Genomic DNA, 20,408 nt, shown 5'->3' with positions numbered 1-20,408 from the left:
AGGACCGGTTTCGGGGTTTCACCCCTCATCAGCCAGGATAGCTTGACTCCAGTGGCATGGAGAGCACGGGATCCACGTCTGGGCACACCCGTCCCACTCGAGGTGACAAATGAAAAAAGAAAAAGTGATGGACAGAATGCAGAACAATGTCATACATTCACCCCAGTACAGAGATCTGGGCCTAAATCCATCGTTTTTTTGCTCACCATGCCATTCCAGTTTGTTGCAGTTACACCTCAATGACTTGCATCATCCTTATGCTGTATGGCAGGGGGTACTTTATCCCTTATATAATTTTTTTAATTAGAACACGTTTGGTTTGCCATCACTTTATTTTAACTGCACTGAATTATACTGTGTTCATTACTGCTCTTCCCTCTCTTCTGAAGAAAGACCTTATGCTCAGCCAAGTTACCAGAAAAAGAAAAGCACAGACATTAAAAAATTAAAAAGTTCACCCATGTGACACCATTATGAAACCTGAAAGTGTTCTTGTTTAACATGGTGAGAAATAGACTCTAAAATCCCTCTAAAGCCTGTGGTTCTTAAAGGCACTAAAAAAATGTTGTATCCTCTAATAATTGCAAATATCATCCTTCTGATGATGGTAAAAAGTTTGGTGTCGTTATAACGAGTTCGAAATATTGGCTTCTGTAAGGCTATTTTGTCCTAAAAAAAATCACCGCATATTGCTTATATTTTAACTCTGTAAATCATGATTTAGTTAAGGAAAGTGAAACAATTAGCCCAGATTCAACTTTGGTGTATTGCACTTGCCATTTTTACTGGCCAACATTAGGAGATGCTTCATGGACACCACTGAAACACACCACCCCCTCGGAGTGCCGGGGGACCAGGTAGCTGCTGTAAGCAATTCAAGCTCTTACAACAAGCAATAACAAAGCCAAAAGCTCTGACGTTGTCTATCAACCTTTTGGCTTTGTCAATGCTTATTTTGTTTTGTCATGGCTTTTTTAAAACATTATTATTGGGGGAGCTGCCAGGCCCAATCCAGTATAACAAATGGCTAAAAGTAAAAATATTTTGGGGTGTCAGAAAGCACACATTGCCTTAGTAGCCCATGGTACTGAAGAGATCTACTTTGTATGCATGTGTGTTACAGAGCTAAATGCCTTACTTCACTGTGAAATTAGCAAATGGATGAAGTGAGCTGACCAAATACCTCAAGCCAAATGCTGTAGTGGGTAGAAGCATTGACAAAGAGAATAGGTTTCACCTATGCAAGACCTATTGGCGCTGTCAGGCGTTTTTTTCCTGAATTGTTGCAGAGCGGCGCGTACTGCTTTGCAACATGGCTTAAAGTAGATAAAAACAGAGCACTATGGCACGGCCGGCGTTGACCGCGTCATAGCGCTGTTCTGTGTACTTTAAGCCATGTTGCACAGCAGCCTGCTCTGCTGTCCAATATGTCTAAAATAAAATTGACTAACAAAAATAAAAAAGACAACAATAAGAGGGGGGACAAGAAATGAAAGAAAAGGGAAAATGGAATGGAGCACGCCCCATTACAGAACACTAAGGGCATCATTGTTCTGAGATGTGTTTTTTAACTCATTGCTTCCCATCCCCAAAGCCGAGTCATATTGCTCAGACTGCATTCAGTGCCTGCCAGTCAAGATTCTAGGCCCAGTCAATCACAATAGAATAGTGGATTTTCAGAAGAGACAAGAGAAAGAGGCGATAAATATTTTGGCAACAAAATTGTAAGTATTCCTTATACCTCCCTAAGCACCCTCTGAAGAGGTGTGCGTCCAGTCATCTGAGGGCCAATAACTAGTGTAACTGAATGACTTTGTGTTCAGCTATTTTAAATTGCCTCTATTGTCAAACTTCTCAATCTGAGGCCTGAAAAACCACATTGTAGACTAGTTTTCAGTAATATACTGATTTCCCTTGTTCTGGACTCCTCTAGAGTACCCCCTAATCGAATGAGCATTGAAGCCACGGAAAAGAAAGCTCAGTTATCTTCAATAAAAATTGAGCGCAAAATGTATTTTTTTTATGTTCATAAAAGTCATGTGGTGTCTTGCACAGGAGTGTCTTGCAGTTAGTGCTTAAATTGACACAGATATCAAATTAATAAAACAGACAAGGATTAATTATTTTCTTTTTTGCAGTTTTATAGCACGAACTCGAAGCAAATGCATTGAAGCGCTTTACATGAGCAAAAATTACATTACACAAGGACACATTTTATTTTTTATAGCCATGGGAAAATTAATTCGTTTGCCTAGAATCACAGGATGTTGAGTTGACGCAGACTCAAACCAGGACTCTCAGTTCTAAAATCAGCAGCTGTGCTCAATACACCACATCTCTCCTCTCAATGAAGAACCCCATTCCTGTCAAGAAAATTGTTTGTCAAGGAGTTGAGCGCGGAGCTTAATGCGAAGCCACATCTCTGGCACTTTTCATTTATATTGTGCGGTTAGTTTCCTGCATCAAGTGTGAAAAGAAAAAAATCATTTTGTCTGCACAAACATGTGCGTGCTGCCTTTCCTGTAAATATGGTAATTTAGAAGCTGGGAAGCAAGGTGATAGATGAACTCCAACTGGACTTTGTCTCAATGGATCCTGAATCTGAACTGAGCAGTTCAACCTTGAAATCTGCCACTGGATAGCAGCCAGCAACAACCATAGCACTGGTTAGGGGTGTGAACGGGCATCAAGTGCTCCAAAGCCTGGTTGGGGTACAGAATCCTAGCACGTGGAAACAGAGGCCACCATGATGCCTCCTGCTGAACCAGTGCTTGATGGGTTGACTCAGGGCAGCAGTAGCACTGTGGAAATGTGTATTGGATCTTTTCGTTCTTATGCTGGCATTTATAAGGTGCTGCACCAAAGTAGTGTGGCAAAAATATTGTGCTACAAAAATATCATAGTGAATGTATACACTATCACAATTTTGTCAAGGCAAGTAAATATAAATAAGTATACGGATAATATAATTAACACTGCATATATACTGTGACTATATATATACTTAAAACTGCATATATACTGTGAATATATATATATATATAAACATTCTTGTTTTTACAGGTAAGGAGTTCTGGAGTTAAGGATATTATGTGTGTATATCTCACACAGTACAAATGCCAGAAAAAGCAACTTTGGAGACAATTGCACTTTAATTATTTTCTTATCTAAATAAACAGCAATTGCAGCATCAGCTCCTGAGTGCATGTTTCCTCGATGGATTTTGCTGGAGTTTACACAGTGGTTTTGATGGAGCAAGGTCTCGGAGAGAAGGGACCTGCTCGGAGCAATCCGCTTGTTTAACTCAGTAACAAGTTATTAATAAAGTTCTGTAAAAACTAATATGCATTACATGAACACTTTTCGGTTAGTGAAGCTTGCGTATGGATGTATTAATACAGATAACATTGAAGAAGGACTAATACCGCTTTAAAACGGGAAATCTGTTTTGCGCATGCGTCAACTACATCTACGTAGTATGACGAGGTAACGCTTGGAGGGAAATTCTGGCGCATGAGCAGAAGTTTTTAACATGGCGGCTTGAAGACTCGCATGCATGGCACCTGCTTACTTGAAATTAGAGCAAGCTATTTTACTAATGCTAACTCGGAGATAATTCTAATAAATAAATTGGGATAGAGTAGAGGTGGGTGGTATACAGTGCAACCACTTATTTTGAGAAATTAACATCTGTCTTTTGACTTTTATCATTAGTGCGTATTTGGGCGTTTCTCGCATTACTGAATGAGTTGAATGACGTGAAGTCCGCGCATGCTTCACTATGAAGGTCAATGACACAGCAGTTGAAAGGGAGCCAAGATCGAATGCTACAGCCTGGGAACGGATGGTGCAGAGTTCAACAATGAAATGTTCTAGTCATCGTAGTGTCATTAATGTTTCAACATTGATACATGTAGTATATAAGAATAATATGTATGAATAAAAAGTAAGAGGTTGGGTTTACAAACAATTGTTTAACTGAATTTAGTGACATGTAAGCATGATGTGATGAAGACCCCCTTTGCCGGACCAATCAAATTTCGTATTTTACGATATTGAAACATTAATGGGTGGAACATGCAGAATGAAAGGTATAATTAAGATAGTTTTAGTTAGTTGGGGAGATTCGGAGGGTGCTGAATGCTGGGAGAGATGCTGATGCTGTGAGATGCTGATGAACAACTGATCGCAGAACCTGAAGCAGAAAATTCTATCCTAATTTAATTGGGCTAGATTTGAAGATCGCGTAAGAATCTCGAGGAGGAAGAGAGGGGTGTGGCGCAACCGTCGGTATCTTAGAGAGGGTATCTATCCTGTCTTGATTCCTGTCCTGAAGTCTTTGTCTCCTGAATCTATCTCAGGGTACCCCTACCAGCCCTTTGGCCAGGTGGTTGGTCTTCCACACCATCCTTGGTAAATATAATTTTATGGTATTTGCTAATGTTATTTGATCTTTTCTCTCTGTCCTCTCCCTTTCCGACATCAGTTATTGCGTGATTCAGAGATAAATGTATTTTGTTTATCAATTGAATTTTTCTCTCCTATGAATGATGGTGACTGCACTGTATTCAGACTGTTCACATGCATCTAAAAATGTAGATAAAGATTTGAACACTGCTTGAGTCTGTGGTGAGTTACTTAAAGTATAACAAAATTAGCTTATGTGCAGCCTTCAGGCACATCATTGAAAGACGGATTCCAGACAAAAAAAATCTCATTCTTCGTTGGCACTTTCAGTAGCACTGGTGTACACCTGCAATGAAGCCACTCTTTCAGAAGCAAAAACAATGGGGTGAAGGATGGAAAGCTTGAATTCATCTCAACCACTGGCAATTGCTCGGGTCGCATCCCAATCCATCATTTCTCACCCACCATGCCACCTCAGTTTCAACACAGCCATTTCCAAATCAGTCTTCACCCTGTTCCTCATGGGAACAGTCCAGCCCGAACTGCTAGGCCAGATCCTCCCTGAACCGACACGCAAGCAACCCAGGATTGGTTTCACACTTGTTATGGGCTTTTCAGCCAGGTATGGCTCGGTTCCAGTGGCACAGTGAGCCCGGGGCCCACGTCTGGACATGCCCGACGCACTTAGGGCATCAAATGCAAAAACAAGAAGATGATGGATGGAAAGCTTAAATTAATCTCAGCCACTGGCAATTGCTCTGGCCACATCCCAATTCATCATTATACAACTACACACCATACAGACTGCAAACAATAAAACAGATTAGTATCACTGCCATCTCATTGTATATTGTGTTACAAAGTTCAATAGGTATGTCGTATTACAAAAACAAAATTAAAATCACAATGAAAATGAGGTTAAGCACTCCAGGCACACACTGCACAGTCGAAACCAATAAGCATGATGCAGTCAGGTAAGTCAGTCACCACTACAGATATCTCATGAGATTTTAAATGTGATGACCCTACTCTGTGATTTGCTCACAGGTAACTCACCCTCTCCCTAGTCAGCCAATCATCTCACAGAACTGAATATTTTATTGCTTGGTTCTTCACTAAATATACTGGGCCCAATAGGTAGCCCTATAGTCCTCATTTTACACAGTGAGGTAGCCCTCTAGCCCTCATTTTACACAGTGAGGTAGCCCTCTAGCCCTCATTTTACACAGTGAGGTAGCTATCTAACCCTCATTTTACACAGTGCTTTAAAGATGGGAACCAAGCCTTCTTTGGGTAGGCATGATTGCTGGTTCAGCTGTGTTTTAAATGTAGCCAGCCTGCAGCAGAAAGTAAAGAAATACATCCAATAGAGCCCTATCGTCAGGTCTCGCGACGGATTCTGTTTGTATAAGTCAAGCCTCAGGTAAGACATCACTCTTTATCCATCCCCAGCCTCAGCAGCAGCAAGCATGGTTCGGGCTCCAAAGTCAGAGGGATGGTAAGGAATATTCACCCATGGGGACAGTTTCAGTCTTCAGCAGAACATTGGGTGTCTAATATTTTACTTTGAGCTGTATTTATTATTGTATGTTCAGACAACTGAATTCAGCATTATGCACCAACTTCTGAACTAACAATGTGCATAATGGCATGTACATTGATTCCTGGGATTTATCTCCCATCTTGACTCCCAGCAAGAATCAGTAAAAACTACTGGTATTCTTCTGGGAGGTGATTTTAATGCAAAACCAATAGATAGACTAGATAGCTCTGGTTTTCACAATCCCAGCGCTACTTGTCGTAGGGGTGCTGAGCTGGCCACTTTTTTGAGTATGTATAATCTCACTGATGTGATGGACATTGTAGATGAAAATTGTGCAATTAATCCCCATGTGCCAACATTTTGGGGAAGGGGGTGTTCCTCCACCATAGATTTTTTCTTCATATCCCCCCACCTCGCTGACCACCTTATGGAAGCTGAAGTTATCCCTATGAGCCAAGGGGATCATAATCCCATAAGAATAGGATTGAGCCTAACACCGCGGCCTATATTTAATTCAGAATGCGGTGCTAGGAATTTAACACCCTCCACTGATAATTTGAGGCTAATATGGAGGGGTGTAGATAATATTGACCTTTTCCAGAAGATGGTTAAGGGAAATATGCCCCTTATAAATGTGTGTTTATCAACTCAAGATCAGCTTCCTGAAGTTGTCAATGACTTTGATAAACTTTGTACAGCAGTAAAAACGCTTCTGTCAAAACTGATATTCCGAATGAAGTGAGATCCGAGATGGTTCGATCACGAGTGCTCGGAGGCCAACAAACAACTCCGGGGAGCCTTATTATCTGACCCTAGATGCCCCCTTGAAGTAAAATTGGCGAGGTGGAGGTATAAAACCGCGATTTTTAATCGGAAAGGGGAGATTCTAAAAAATCGGTGGGAGGCTCTAGAGGTAGCAGCAAATACTAAAAAAGGGAACACATTTTAAGCAGCCGTGAGGGACTTGCGGTCCATGGGTCAGCTCCTCATTCCGATAAGCTGTACCATCTCGAGTGAGTCCTGGGAAAAGCACCTTACAGAAATGTATGCTGCACCCACACAGGAGGCTGACCACCTTGTGCTGGGGCCATTAACAAGGATACAGATGACCCTACCTGAGGTGGGAGAAGCGATTCACCAGAGTTTTGGCGCTAAAGCCCCAGGACCAGATGGTCTACACATCGACCTTATCAAACACAAGCTGGACTTTTGGGCCCCTTTACTCCTAAATGTTTTTAACAATTTAGCGTATGCCCCATTACCCAGCTCCTGGTCTACAAGTATATTCGTTCCGATTTTTAAAAAAGGGGAAAGTTCCCAACCTAATTGTTATAGGCCTATCTCCCTAATTGATAATACCTTAAAAATTTTAGGTAGAGTCCTATACAATTAGATTTTAGAGTGGTCTGAGAACAATGGAATCCTAGATCCCTGTCAACTAAGCTTTCGTAGTAAGGTGGGCACCATTGAACAATGCCTTAACCTCAATTTAATCATGGGGAAATACACCATTTCACGAGCTTCTCCGGTCTATTTGGCCTTCATGGATTTGACCTCGGCTTTTGACCTTGTTAATATCCTGCTGGCCTATGGATTGGACAAGCCTTTGGTGTACTTTCTGGCACACCTGCACAAAGATCTTAAAGTGCGGTTGAGAATTGGGCGCGGGGGTGAGGTTTCGGAAGCCATTGAAGTAGGTAGGGGGGTCAGACAGGGCTGTGTCTTGGCCCCCCTCCTTTTTATCATCTACATCAATGGACTGAACAAATCTTTAAAAACCTTAAATCAAGATGTTCCAAAAATCGCCCTGTACTCCTCTATGCGAATGATGCGGTCCTTATGGGCCGCACCTCAAACTCCCTACGCAGGTTAGTACATGGTTTTATTAGTTATATGGACAGCCTGGGTTTACGCACTAATTTTAAAAAGTCTTTTGTAATGTCGTGCGGCCCAAAGAAGCGTCAACTTAATACTATACTTGTGAATGTTCAGAAGCTGATGAGTACCGGTTATTTTCCATATCTTGGGGTGGTCTTTGCTGTGAACGGTTCTTGGAGTGAGCATATGGCTCACGCCAGGAGCAAGTTCTCAAAGGCCACCAACTCGATTTTTAGTCTTCCACGCCCAAAGAGAACAGGTGTTATTTTAGCTATTTTTAAAAAATGTAAGTCTCAATGTGTGCCGACTGCCACATACAGCACTGAGATTTGGGGGTTTGACAACAGTACCTGCATTCAACAGGAAGAAAATAGATTTTGTAGGAAATTACTAGGCGTCCCAATCTCTACACCTCAATATATTTGCCATAATAAACTTAATTCACATTTTATTGATTATTTTATTAGAGCACGTCCTGCCCTCTTCTGGTTATCAGTCTGGAAGAATCCTGCAGCATCCCTGACGAGAGAGATCATTAGTGACTTCATGGCATGTGCAAAAGGTAAAGACATACCATGGCTGTCAGGGGTGCACCAGAGCCTTTGTAGTGTCAATAAGGAAAGTTTTTACACAGACCCTAGTACAGCGATGGCCGCAAATAAAAGCGAGCTTAGGAGCGCGCTCTAGTCATTATACAGAACAGAAAGATATGAGAAGGAATACAATAAACCTCTTGTCCATAGCTATATGGCCATTGCGGATTGTGCACACAAGTTGGCTAATTATATCAGACTGCCAATGAGCCACTGGAGAGGAGCCTTCTGTTTCGCTTAAGGGCTGGTACCATCAAATTTTTATTATGTTTCCCTCTTGGTTACCACCATGACCTCGATCATATTCCATGCCCGTGTGATGGTCTGAGCGGACAATCTATCCAGCTCTTTCTGTTCTTTTGCAAATATTATTTAAAATATATTAAGTGGTTCTTAACTCCCTATTTTACAAAACATACACCCATCAGTCTGGAACATACCTATTTAAAATGACTTACCCTAGACGATGAAGAGTTGGTTTTCCGCACTGGCACTTTTTTGTGGATTGCTGCTCAAGCACGACAAATGATGTCCAATCCCTAGGTTTTATTTCTTTTATGAATGAATTATAATATTATTGTACATTGTATGCTATTATGGTTTAAATGATTTATTACGACTTTTAACCTGCACGTTTTTATCTGTTTGCTGTAGTGTTTTGTGCTTTTATGGATACAATGTTATCCGAATAAAGTGTATTTGATCTTTGAACTTTGATTCCTCAGTGCTAAAGAAACATCTCGAGCAAACACTCACTGGCACCAGTGTAGTCTAAGATATCTGAAAACGCTGCTCCACTTTTGCATCATCCATCCACCATCCACCCGTGCAATGTATTTATAGAACTTGGTATATTAAGTTAGCATACCTGCATGTTGATAATGCTATCCATTTTAAGCAAGTCACCCTACTTTAATGTGTCACGTGCAGCGGCATCAAGCACCACTCTGCGCGGTCCTTGCTGGATACGGAGCTCTTCCAGAATTTCCAGATTGGAAACGGTTAAAAAGACAAGATGCAAGCAAAATAAAAGTATTCTAGGATGATCTCTTAAAAAGTAAGACAGTAAGTATGATTGAAAACACAGAAGGAAGACAAGCTGCCCCCATTGCTTAATTTGAGCCGGTGGTTTCCGGTGCTCAGCACCGGCACTTAACCATCAACTTCGGCACTTTTAATGAGCACCAGTTAAGAACTCACTATTGTACAGGGAGATTATGTGATTTACCCAGAATCACAGGATGTTGAGCCGATGCTGAGACTCGAAGTCGGCAGCTGTGGCCATCACACCACATCCTCTCCCCACTTTCTTGGTTAGTAGTTGGTTCTGTTTTAGGCGACGCTACCAGGAGAATGGGCTGGAGCAAGCTGCCTCCTAACAAGAGCCCCGACACTTATTTTTTTTACAAATTGACCACCGGCTGCCCCACAACAAGGCAGCCTGTGCATCTGTTCTGACAGCAGCCCATGGGAAGCCCCTTGTATTTACCCTTTGCAGCCCCTTACCTGGTGGAAGACCATGAAAAAACATGATTTGTAGGGTCGAAGCACATAGACTTGGAAGATAATTGGAATAGTGCCACATAGAGCCCAAAATAGGACTTACCCATTGTCTCTGCTTCCCAACTAAATCAAAATACTATATAATGGACTGGAATATATGTTGCATATGGCACTCTTGTAAAATTGAAATTGGTTCCAGTGCGGAAAATTTGGGACACCTGCTTAAATATATACTTTTATTAAACATATTTATTAGCATGTAATGTTAACCAGTCGAAGGCTTTGAACACACAGAAGTCTAAATATAGTGACTGGGTTATAACTCCATTACTTTTTTCCTTTGCGCTTTAGATAAATACAGATTACTGTTGGTAGGCAGTCTCTTATTAAGATAACGGTCAATGGTGAATGATGTAAGGGAAAAAAAGGAAGTAGTAGGAACCTAGAAGCTGGCCTGTGCCTCTCTATCGACATAGGTCACGTGATCACTTTCATGATCGGTAACCGAGTGAAATCCCCACTTTGTTCATCAATGTATTGAGTTTAATAAAAATTACTTTTTCTGCACTATTTAGCAAACCTCTTTTATTTTTGAAGTTTCTGACATAGGAGCAGGCGCCTTGCATCCTATTTTAGATTGTACTTATTTTACATTCGATCTGTTCATTTTGAATTTTGCTAAAGTACAAGGGAAGTGTTTGGCACCCACGGGCAATGCATCCAGCTGGTACTGGATTTGGAAGGTGGGTTCTCCCCATGGTCAAACCAGTTCTGCCTCGTGCCTTGCAAGACCAGTTCTGTTGCCTGCAGGAGTCTCTGTGTGCAGGTATATATGCAAGAAGACTTGAATGGCAGCTCAGACGGGACCCCTGGAGCGCTGGCTTTGGAGTCAGTGACACCACAGTGTCACACACTGGGGCAAAGGTCAAACGAATGTGCAGATGCTCAAAAGACTTTAAGGGCTACCAGAGAATACTAGGAAACCGGTCACATGGCCCCTTATACAAGCATGCTTGATTACGGCGACGCACTTTATTGTTCTCGAGTTACGAGAATTTGAAGACCGGTCTCTTTGAATAAACTCCCCAGAGAGACAGCCACCAGCCAACCTGCAAAGCGCCTGGATACCCTCATGGGTTATTAGGGCGCTATACAAGTAAACATAACATAACATGTGGAACCTGTACTGTGAAAGGAAACAGTAACATGCAACTTGTCTTTGGTGCAAAATAAATTATAAACAGTTTAATGTGTCACTTTCAAAAAATGGCTGTGTTTCAGAATGTGTGCCAACATGCCATTCATTTCAGCTTTCTTAGAATGAACTCCTACAGTGCAATAAATAAACATTTGGTCATAAATGTCTCCTTATCAGCTAATTACTGTGAACAAGTTCAGAAGAAAGAGATGTAAGGCTAGCTTAGCCTTTCACTGTTAAAACCAGAGCTGTAATTCTGTTCAGTGACCTGCTTTTGACAATGTCTGCTGGTTCTCGCAGAAGCATTGTGAAATCTAAAAACAACTGTAATAACTTACTAGATGTGCTAAACCATGTTCTTATTACAGGTGACAGGTAATGTCAGAACTTAACTGTAATACAATAAGTAAAAGGAAGACTTTACAGTGGTATTGGAGCATTTAATATATAGTAATGTAAGGCGAAACTGGGTTCTGTATATTAGTTCATGTTTCCGTATTATACAGAAATATGTGTATGCCGGTTTATATAGGTTTATCAGCCTTCCCTTTATATTGTCTTCTTTGCAGGCATGTGTGGCTCTGTAAGATTATCACTTATAGGCTTCCCTTCTTCCAAAGCTCTAGAACCATAACTGCTGTCCTACAAACCCCTGGCGTCATGTTTCTCCTCTTAGAAATCCCTGGAGCCCGGTTATTTTGAATGTACATGGACCATGTTCTTCTGCATGTCTTTGTGGCAGGGACTTCCGTCACCTCTACAGTCTGAGCCTAGTCCCCAGTTTAGGAAACTGAACCCGCCCCCACTTCCGGTCCCACCTTGTCAAACATGCTACAAATCAGAATCCTGCTCAGTAGGCACTGTGACGTCAGAGGTAATCTGAAAAGTGCTATTCAAGGTTACCGATGATATCTCAACTAACCTGATATATTTTCAGGAAATACAGCAATACTGCAATACTCAAGTTATAAATAATAATAGAGCTTTTCGGTGGTGCGAAGGAGCGACATTGACTTTCAAGTTATTACTAAATTGCAAAGCTGAGGTAGGTGTCTCTCAGTTGAAGCCCATCTCCCTGCTGTTCCATGCATACAAGTTCGTCTGCAACAGGTTAGTCCTGCTGTAGTCTTTTTTCAAAGCGTACACGGAAGTCGGTGCAAACTGCGCTTAGGCCTTAGACAACTGCAATACACATTAAAAACAACTCCTAGCTCCAGCACGTGCATTAGAAGGCTCCAAGCCTCGCAGTTGGCCAAGTGTCTGCCACCTCACCTGCACATCCTGATGACGTTTAACTGCCACCTTTCCTTACACAGCGCTTCATATTAGCAATAGCTCCGGGCAAGCACCGCAGGGTCAAGCTGGCCAACAGGTCAATCTGGCAGTGCGAGAAGGGCTAGTCTGACAGGTCAGTATGTGGGGGGCTCGTTCTTTTGGCTGTTTATGGTCTAGCGGGACGATGTTACTGTTGATTCCGCTGATATTAACTCAAACATTGCCTGCAGCAGGCACAAATGCATACAGCTGTCCAGACCTTGCAAAACACCTGTAACGCCTAAGTTCAATACTACCCCGATTCGCAGATGCGGCTACTTTTTTAGCTATATGATTTGCTAATGGGGGCCACTTCTATTTTGGTGCCCAGTCCAATTTTCTTTCCCAGTCCATCCCACCCACACACAACCATGAAGAAGACTAAGTGCTTCACTCCTCAAAAACACATCATTCAGCTTGCACCCTTGCACCAATCTACCAATCAACCAACCTGAAGAAATGAATCTATACCTAGGAAATCCACAAAAAGCCACATAATGGGCAAATATGCTTCAAAACTCAACCACTAGCTGGATCTGAGCAATGGACAACCATACACCCAGGAGACTAGAACAACTGCATTGCCCTATGGCGTACGCATCCATGGACATAATGTCCTATGCAGATCCATACATGCATCCAGCAGACCCACTAGGCAACATAATCCATTACTGAAGAAGGCATTAGTTTACTCAAACCTGCAAGCCATTCAACAATGTGATTCACGTCTAAACCATATGAAACACATCTAAATAAAAAGCTAATACACCACTCTGACGCCAGTCCGCGAGAATCCCAAGACCTGCATCGGCGGCTGGCAGATTTTGAAACTGCCATTAGAGCCATAAATGGTGGGAATGAGCTTTACAAATGCACTTAGCACATCACAACATGACATAATCAAACAGGAAGGGTCCGATTCACGAAGGTAACTTATGTGTAGTAAAGCTACACGTAAGAGAGTGCGCAGTGCTGAGATTCCGTCTCAAGTGCAGAGAATCTGCCGCAAGTGCGGAGATTCCCCACTTGCAACTTTACTACACGTGTTACCTTCGTGAATCAGGCTCAAAATATATAACAGTATGGTGCTTGTAAAGGGACATATCGCTACAGTGGGTGCCGGCAGAAGCAGGAGACGTATCCAGACATGAGGCTATGAGTCTTATCAAAACATGGCAGCCAACATCACTTCTGGTCACATGTCACATAACTCCACATATCAACACTATACTACACTTTTCAAGTGTAATTATATTTGTATTTCTAATGTACATAGTTGGTTCTGTAACTATATTTGGTAATGGTTTGCTCTGCCTTATACAAATACGCAGGATTCTATGCACTAGTCACGATGTGGCTGCTACTAATGAGCATAGATTATGAGGCTTCATTCCATGTTGCAGAGAGAGACATGGCTCTCAGTGTTCCCAATGAAAGGAAAGAAATGTTACTCTATTCTCGGATATTACTTTGTGTAGTTAGGGACGTCCATTAATGCTTTTGGTGGGCAGGACCACCTGTCGTGGGTTTGGAATATGGTGGGAAGATCTGAACACAAATTACACACATGCCTAAGAGCTATAGGCTGAGGTCCACACACTTCACACAGAGTGGGTCTGCAGCCACCACCTACATGACAACCAAGCCCCAATAGAAAGATAGTGCTTCCCATTTACAGAGCTAGTCTTACACTTCTTAAACCCTACAGATAAACGTGTTCCATGCAGTCACCATGACCTTCCACAAACATACACCAACACACTAAGCCCTTCACACAGCAAACACGCATCATAGACAACGCCACAATCCCAACTCACACCAAACTTTCAAACACATCTAGCCCACATCAAAGACACCAACCCTCAGCCCTGCACATATACACCCACACACAAACACACCCCACGCCCCTGCAGACTCCCCCGGGCCCAGCCTCAAACACAATGTTACACCCCTCCAGGTGCAATATACTCACATGCACAAGCCACTGCACACGTACATTAACTTACACTTATCGCAGGGAATTCTATACGATATTTTAGACAGAGAAGAGCTTGGTAAGCATTAGCAAAGCTGTAATACATGGTGTAAAACAACTAGACCAACATGTGATATTGAAAATAAGGACAGACTGCTACTGCAACCAGAATCAATAAAAGCACCGTGCAAGTTGCTTGTGTCGCCGATTTCAATACTTACATAAAATAAATGTCTGCAATATCTGTGAAACCTATATCTAATTCGAATCTAGTTTTTTTTAAACTTGAAATCTTTTTATTATTCACGGACAAGCAACAAACAGACATGGTACCTCAAATGTCTAATGCAATATATCGTAGGCTTAAAGTTGTAAAAGCTATTATTGTTATTGGTTTTATATAGCGCTTGTTTACCTATGAGACGCCCTGGCGCTGGATGTGGCATCTGGTTGGACACAAATCTGCTTCTTGTCACAATACTTCAAAGTTACTAACATGAAGGATGCTAGTTGACCCGAACATCAGGTCTATTTAGAAGAGGGTAGCGTAAAGAGAAATAAGGTATATCGACATATCATTTTCACCACTGGTCGATTTGCAGATGCAACTTTCTGCCAAACCTCTGAGATGCAAGCTTACAATCTAGACATCTAAACATCTCTGCCCACAACTTCAGATACAAGACATCAGATAGCATCTCTGGGTCCACTCTGGTGGGTCTCCACCTAATCCCCTGAGAACAAAAACTCCTGAGCTGCTTCTGGGTCACTGACCATATGCACCACCTCTCCAGCTCTGATTTGAAATGTTGCCGGAAGGTCGAGTGTGGCATCAAGCTCCTCTGAGATCATCTCTTTTTTAATGGTGCCCAAACCCTGCCGGCACCTCAAAGTAATGAGGTTGAATTCTGGAAAAACATGTATTCTTGTGTTGCCCATTTCAATTCTCCCTTTCTTAACAGCCAGCTAAAGACCAGTTAATGTTAATGAGAATTAGATAATTCAGCTAACACCATACCCAATACATCGCCTATATCCGAAGATCTCTTGGTTGGCATGCGGGAGGGCCTGATTACCAAAAGGTCAGTCTCCTCGTGGTCCACTTAAAAAATATCTCTCAAGGATTGTTGTACTCCTGTTTGCAAACGCATGGGCTCTTTGACAAGCCCAGGATTCTAACTTTTAGAACTCTGCCTCATTTTCCAGCATGTCGACCCTGGCTTCTAAGTTTGCAATGGGCGCAAAGTCACAGTTCTCAAACTTATGATATCTATGAAAAGTCTCCTTTGGCTGTCAACTGTCTTTTCCGTAGAGTTGACACTCAGTTTCAATGATACCGCATCTTGCTCCGTATTTGTTACTCAACCTTTATAAGAACACACATACATACATACATACATACATACATGCATACATGCCTTTGATCTTCCCTATAGCCCTCTGAAATGATGCCAGGCTCATGTCTATACTATGTGTCATGTATTGTGGGTGTACGAGTACGGCCATTATCAAGGCCTCTAGTTGTGTAAGCGCAGCCCTCAAACCTACAGTTTTTTATCTTCCTTTTCGCATAAATCCCTGATGGACAGGACCCGCCAAGGAAAAAAAATCCTCTTTGGGTTTTTTGCCAGATTGTTTATTTCCTGAGGATCAGGAGTCAAGAGTAAGGTGGATTTCGGTTTGCTCCAGGGTGAGTGGGTGCCGGTCTCATCGTCATCTAACTTGGACAATTCTTCAAGTTCCACGGAAGCTCTCTCCCACCTCTCCCTGCATGGCATTTCTCCTCCCTCACCTTAGGGCCACAACAGGCCAGCCTTCTCCAGCCGTCAGAGCCCAGTTGCCCTGGTGGGTCACTCCAGGCCTACAGAGTGCTCAAGTTCCTCACTCCGCTGTGATGCCACAGCAGACCCAGTGTTTCTCCGAAGCCTCTGTCATGTAGTGCCAGCAGGGAAGGCACTTAGTTAATTCCAGGAATCACTGTGGCCATGGGTGTTCAGTAAGCAGAGCATGTTTCCTCTGACTGCTGAGCAATGAGCCAAGCACGGGTCTCAGAATGCCACTGCAGCCTACATCACTCATACCCTGCCAGCGCTGCCAATGGCAGTACCAACATTACACCCTAATCATTGCACTGCTACAAGAGTGACAATTCAGACTATTTCAGGCCACACAAAGCTATAATAATGTCTTAAGAGGCTAGTGTTATTCAGTTTCAATGTATATTGACTTAATAAAGACGGTTGTTGAGCTCATCTCTAAATTAAAAAGACCATGTGTGGACTGTCACTAGAGCCGGTGCTGACAATTAAGTGCCAGTGTAGAGCACCACGAACCTCCAGCACAAATTAAGCACTGGTCTTGAACCACCAATGCTTGAGCTCAGGCAGTGCTCTCAAGAACATGGCTGTCTTGGAGGCCTAAGACTCTGCCCTTACGATTTACTTCCCCATCAATATTCATTTGTAAGAAAATATATCACTGCTCATCTTTAACAAGGAAATGCAATACTACTTTACTGTACTAAGTTATTACAGTTGATTTTTGATGTCACAATGCCTGCTGCCTGAGCCACTAGACAGTGTAGAAGGCAGGCCACAGAGAAGAATTACAACCATGCTAGGTTCCCTCTGGCCTTTCTTCTAAGCTTTTTCCCGTTGATGATGAGGAGGTTTTTATGACATTATACGCATTTATTACAATACAGCAATTTATTACAAGAAAGCAGGAATCTATCTTCAGGTTATCACACATTCTAATGCACAGACGTTTTGAAAGTAACCTTAAACAACTTGCTTATATATCAGCGTAAAAATTCAAACTGTGTTTATTTTCTTAGCACAGATTCCTCATTTACAAATTTTGCAACCAGGAGATGTTATTTTATAAGAGCAACCATGAAACCAAGAACTTAAAAGAGTATTGTCAGGGAGGATGGCCATGTATTGTCAGGAATAATATGGCTATGCCATATGGAAGAGGATAATGCAACTGACCACTGAGTTCGATGGTCTTACAAAGGCCTTTGACTGTGTTCTTCTATATGGTCACAGAACTCATTCACAACTTTCAATATCTTTATAACATAGAATCGGATGCGCTCTTTTCACATATAATCTCCATGCACATGGCGTGTCATCAGCGTGATGGGACTCTAACATCAATGTTAGATATAACAGCTGTAATCGCCTTGTGATGTCTCACAACCCTTTCTCCTAAAAACTTGTTCGCTTTGACCACCCTACTTTTTTCCAATATGCTGTTTGATATAACCATGCACGAATATTACGAATATGAGACGATGAATAAGACCTCAATGGATTCAGCCACAAATAAGTCACTGAAGGCTTCACGCAAGATTATGCTTTGATTCTTTGGACAGCATTCTTGGATTACTCTTGGAAATCAGTAGTGAGTTATGAGTCCTTCAAGAGTAAGTCACAGCCAAGTCTTTCTGAATCGAACTGACACAATCCTGCTAAAGGCAGCCGTAGCCTACCAGTTCAAACTTCACTCTTATGGATCCACCTTGCAGTGGAACGTGGGCTCCTATAATACTTCTTCGGTAAGAGAATGAAAACCTGGCTGTTCCGGCTGCAGTCGACTACTCTTCCATTCTTCTCTAATACAGTCTTGTTTCAGTGCCAGGAAACCTCTTTCGGTTAATTGTGCAATTCCTTAATACTAAACTAAATAGCGTAAAAATTCTGGGTGTCCAAATACAACTCTCAGCTTCAAGCATATTAGTCCATTTAGATCTGGGAGTCACAACCAATGGGTGTTTGGTGACATAGGCAACTCTCAATGACCATAGGTGTCCCCTAGCTCGTGGAAGGGATGAGCGACTTCCCCACTTGACGCTGACGCTTGTGGCGACTTGCAGGGCACAACTTCAAACTGGGCCAAAGCCAACTCAACCAATGACCATCCATGCTTCCGAGGAGAGTAAATGAGTGCTAATAGTACTGATAACAGCAATATCTTCCACAAATGATGGTTGGCAATGGATGTTGTAGACACATTGACCACACATGGGAAGATGGCAGTGGAATCAGGGACAGTGCAAGCATTTAGCACCCTATGGGAAGTGGCACTGTGCCCAATGTGGTGTCTTTTTCAGGTGGCGGCCTCGCGTGCCCTACCTGGAATGCTTGCTTCCATGTGGACTATCCTGGAGCGTCTGCTTTCTAGGCCTCTTCCGGTGTGTGTTATCAATAATAAATCCCGGGTGCCAGCAAGACAAGTCTTCAGAGCAAAAAAGAAACAACTATACCCCACAATCCAGTTAATTTACGAGGTGCACCTTCCACGGAGTGCAACATTAGAATGCGCATGTGGCAACAGCAGCAATATTTCTAAAATCCAGATACAAAAACAACAATTTCCCTTGCATCCTTCAGACACAATGCAACTAAATCCTAATTTGTTCAACTTCGAACAACAGCATCCAGTTTTAATGTACGTATTTAATCGCAGGAGCAGAGCAGAGAGAAATAAGATAGTTTGCGCTGCATTATTCATACAGAATCCAGTTTCAGCCTGCAAAAAGAACATTAAAGTGTTCACAATGTATATACAATTCGTTACTAATGCCATGCATTACTTTATGTTAATCTTAAACTAGGGCACTTTATAATATGACTTTGATGCACGCTCTACCCTTTTGCTCGAGGAGCATCACCGGCACCACCATTGTATACTTATAAGAGATAACCTAACCAGCTTATGTGTCTATGCTGTGGATTCATTTACAGTGCTTTATTATAGCGCTGCGCGTAACCTCGCGGTTCCTTTCAGCGCGCTGGTCGCGTGTACTCTGCAGGGCAGGTCGGCGATGTTTAACGAAAGAAGACCGCGAAATTTCCTCAGAGCAGAAACTCAACGATTCTCCTGTCCGCAGGGTCAGGTGTTCAGCTGACACATTACGATGTTTTTTTTTTTTAGTTAAAAACGATGCCTGGTGGGATTCTGTGATTCAAAATTGTGACGTTCCACGAATTTAACAAATTCCAAATATGATACTGCTTGAAATGTTTAAAGGCTCTTCCAGTACCGTCACCTCGCCCCCACTTTGCAACGTGCAACTGCAAACCCGTCCTCCTCCCACGTAAAAGTAATTCCTAGTAGTCGGATGCGCAGGACCCCCGCTCCCAGCATGCCCCCTGGGCCGGCGCGGGACGCGTTATGTATGCACACTGCAGCAGAGAGGAATGCTTACCTGGGCAGAAAGGAGTATCGGGGTGGGGGAGGCGCTGGACTGACACAGTAGCCCGGACGGGGTCCCCCGGGAGCTGGAGGGCAGCAGAGGTCTGAGGCTGCTCCGGGTGCCTCGGGACAGCAGTCCGAAGTGCGCTCGTGCCAGGAGTCTGGAGGCAGCAGGGCTCCGGGGTAGTTGGGTCTGCGGGACAGCAGCGCTCCGTGCGCTTCAGGCAGCAGGAGGGGGACGGGGCTGCAGAGGAGGTTGCAGCCGGGCGCGTGCAGCGGCTCTGTAGATGTGAATAGTCCGGGCTCAGGGACCAGTGCACTCAGGCAAACCTTGCGTTGTTGTATTCCAGTGGGAGTGTCGGGGAGGGCACGAGCTAGAGAGAGAGGAGGTGGGAGGCTGCAGGAAGGAGGGGGCAGCAGAATAGGGAGGAGAAGCAGGTGTCGTGGCGAGGAGGGGACTGCAGGAGAACGAAGGAGACGGCTGCAGGGGAGCGCGAAGAAGAGGAGGCTGCTGTAGACAGCAGGAAGCTGCGGGAGGAGAGCGAGGAGGAGGCAGGGTAGAGTGCATATTGCACTATGCAAGAATGCAGGAAGTAGGGGAGAGTCAGCACGGGAGGGGGCGAGATTGAAGCTGCAGGAGAGGGGCAAGAAAAAACTGCAGAAGGATGCAGGAGAGGTGTAGGCTAAATGAGCTCGAAGAGAAGGCTGCTGAAGATGAGAGAGAGAGAAGACTGCTGTAGGAGCGGCAGGAGACGCAGGACAGTACAGGTTGCAGGAGAGAGGGGTGGAAGGGAA

At 43.2% G+C, this 20,408-nt stretch overlaps 1 protein-coding gene across 1 annotated transcript in view; it reads right to left on the bottom strand.

Moving 5' to 3' along the window:
* The window catches only part of AIFM3 (AIF family member 3), a 284,806-nt gene extending 264,658 nt beyond the window's left edge, over positions 1-20,148 (bottom strand). The window contains exon 1 of the mRNA XM_085633940.1: positions 19,627-20,148. The gene's annotated coding sequence lies outside the window, so the exon portion shown is untranslated. The remainder of the gene's footprint in view (positions 1-19,626) is intronic.
* Between the last annotated feature and the right edge of the window lie 260 nt (positions 20,149-20,408).

The sequence above is a fragment of the Triturus cristatus genome, chromosome 11 (genome assembly GCF_964204655.1).
Source record: "Triturus cristatus chromosome 11, aTriCri1.1, whole genome shotgun sequence".
NCBI lineage: Eukaryota > Metazoa > Chordata > Amphibia > Caudata > Salamandridae > Triturus > Triturus cristatus.
This window is presented reverse-complemented; position numbering and strand designations above follow the sequence as displayed.